The sequence below is a fragment of the Geospiza fortis genome, unplaced genomic scaffold (assembly GCF_000277835.1).
Source record: "Geospiza fortis unplaced genomic scaffold, GeoFor_1.0 scaffold657, whole genome shotgun sequence".
NCBI classification, from domain to species: Eukaryota; Metazoa; Chordata; class Aves; order Passeriformes; family Thraupidae; genus Geospiza; species Geospiza fortis.
In genome coordinates, this window is record NW_005054481.1 from 483,763 (window position 1) to 486,635 (window position 2,873).

The window sequence follows — 2,873 nt, forward strand, 5'->3', positions numbered from 1 at the left end:
GCGGGCGCACCTCCCGGGTACCCGCTGGAGACTCTGCCCGGACCATCTCCGAGCCCCCTTCTGCTGCTGCCCGGCCCGACGGGGCTGCTCCGGGCACACAGGGGAGTCAGGCCTCGGCAAACACCCTGCGAGCAAACCTGCATCGCTTTTATCAACATCCAAACCACGCAGGGGTTGTAAAGTTTTGCAAAGAATCAGACAGAGCAGGAAGAGCTCCTGTAGCACCCAAGCTCTTCCATAGCTCAGTGATGGAAAGTGGCCCCTAGGCAGGGAAAGTGTGAAAAATGCCAATCACCTGTTTTTAAATTTTTAAAAGTTTAATAGTAATAAAATGGTTATAAAAATAGTAATACAATTAGAGTAATAATAATTTGGACAATTTGAATTAGGACAATTCGAGACAACAAATACAAAGAGTTACGGACGTCCGGGTACCATTTTTCTGGGCATCACGAGCCCGAAAAAGGACACCCGTTAACAAAGGGTTAACCCTTAAAAACAACAGCCTGTTTCATATTCATACACTTCATACATGATGCATAAATTCCATTCAAACACGGGATTCTGTCAGGTCATCGTCAACTTCTTCCTCTGAATCCTGACAATGCCTTTGAGGCAGGAAGAAGTTCGTTTCTTCTGATCAGAGGGCAATAAATTCTTTTTCTCTGAAAGATTTAGGTGTCCTGTGGCTGCTATCTCACTGCAAGTCGTTTCTTTAAAAAAAGTATCTTACATAGCATCATTTCTATTTTAACATTTTTTATAACCTAAAACTATATTTAACACACTTCCTAAGATAATTAATACAGCATTACTTTCTAACACAACACATATAATATTCACTTTAATATTTGCAAAAAGCCAATCATAAAATATGCGTTTTTCACAGAAAGGAAAGCTGTGCCAGGCAGAGCTGGTTTCAGAAGGGCAGGCACTGGTAGAAATGAAGCACACTTGTGTGGAGGGCAGGAGTAGGAGCAGCAAAGCCCTGACACGTGCTGCCCTTGGAGGGCTCAGCAGTGGTCACAGCACTCTGAGGTGCAGATTGTCCTGGCAGGCTGACCCTGGCTCCTGTGGGGAGCGTCCCGTGTTACAACAGCTCCTGGGCAGCCACGGAATTCCTGGCCCAGGCAGGACTCCCCAGCCAGCAGGTTCCACCTTTCCTTGTCCTCGGAGTGGAGGAGGAGAGATGAACTCCTGTGCAACCCTGCCTCACCTCTCTTTCTCACCACACTCACAGTTCAACAAAACACCAGATCCAAAGTGAGAGTGACTGCAGTGCAACACATCTCCCTTCCTTCTCTCCAAGTGAGCATTGTACCAGTGTTAGAGGGGAAATTATCTTGTTCAAGTCATTTTTCTGTGTAATACCTGTCATTTGAAAACACTGCTGTATGAAAATGAGTGTAAATAAACCTACAATTTTGATTGTCATGATATCAAATGCATTTGTGTTCTGTTGAGGACAATGAGGCAGCTTAAACACCTGTCCCTGCTGCAGGTAGCCCTCCTTCCCGGCTGGAGCTTTGGTCTCATTCTGTGTCATTGTTTTGCAGCAAAGCTTCAGCACCCCAGACAAACTGAGGGTCTGCTCCTGGATGAGTTCCACAAACAGAATGACAAAAAAAATTACAGAATAGTTTGGATTGGAGGGGACCTTAGAGACTATCCAGTTCCAGCCCCTGCCAGGGGCAGGGACATCTTCCACTATCCCAGGTGGCTCCAGGCCTTGTCCAGCCTGGCCTTGGGCACTGCCAGGGATGGGGCACAGCTGCTGCTGTGTTGGTTATGCTGTGCAGAGCCCGGGCAGACCCAGGAGCACCCAGGCTGTGCAGTAAGCTCAGCCTGCAGCACACAGGGATGTGATATGGCACGTCTGGAGCTGCCCCTTGTTTCTTCCCTCTCACCCCTCCACATCACATTGTCCCCTTGTCCCTCTGCCAACGGGTGCCAAGGCCACCTGGGGGTCCTTCAACTGCCGGTCTCCAGCAGAGATGTCTCAAAAAGGTCTTTGGTTGTGTCCTGTCACCCTGGTGTCCCTTCAGCTCCCCTTTCCTTTTGCTTTCTTACCCTTGTGACAAGGCTATTCTAAGAGAATTTGGGTTAATTTTAATTATGTAGAGACTGAAGCAGTTCTGGTCTTTCCCAGCAGTGAACAGAAGCATCAGAAGCCACGGGAAGCAGCGTGCTCTGAAGAGTGAGGTGGATGTGCAGGCCCCAGGCTGCTAAGGAAGGGAGGGCTTGTTTGCAAACTCCCTTTGTGAATAGGCACAGGGAGGTTGTCCCTGTGGGATCCCTCAATCCCAGAGCACAGTCACAGCACTTGGATGGCTTGAGCAGATCTTGGTGGGACACCTCAGTATTGTGCTTCCAGAAAAGTAAGGTTTTGGAAAATAGCATTTGGCTTGTTCTTGTTTGCTGAGGGATTTTGAGACATGCCTGGTACTAATGTGCATAATACAGATAAAACCAAACAAGCCAAGAATCTGAGGGACAATCTGGCATGACAAGAACAGCAACAGGAGTGGGAAGTTTTGGAAGTTTTTTGGAAGCAGTGCTCTGATGTCTCTCTGTTGGGGGTTGCTTTTTGGGGAAGATGAGGCTGGAGAAGGAAGTTCAGTGCAGCTGGTTTAAGAGTCTCATGAAACAAGGAAAACATGAAGTCACTTGGGAAAGAAAGGTTAATTCTTGGTACAAAATAAATTTTCACTCAGCTTCCTTGTGTTTCTAGCCAGTCCCAAAACCCAGGAGCAGAGCTAGGCAAGGCGTGGGAATCATCCCCACGAAGGCAAATGGAAAGTGCCGGCGATGATCAGATGGATGGAATGTTCCTCTCTGGGACTGATCCCCATCTCCTCACACCTGACATCCCG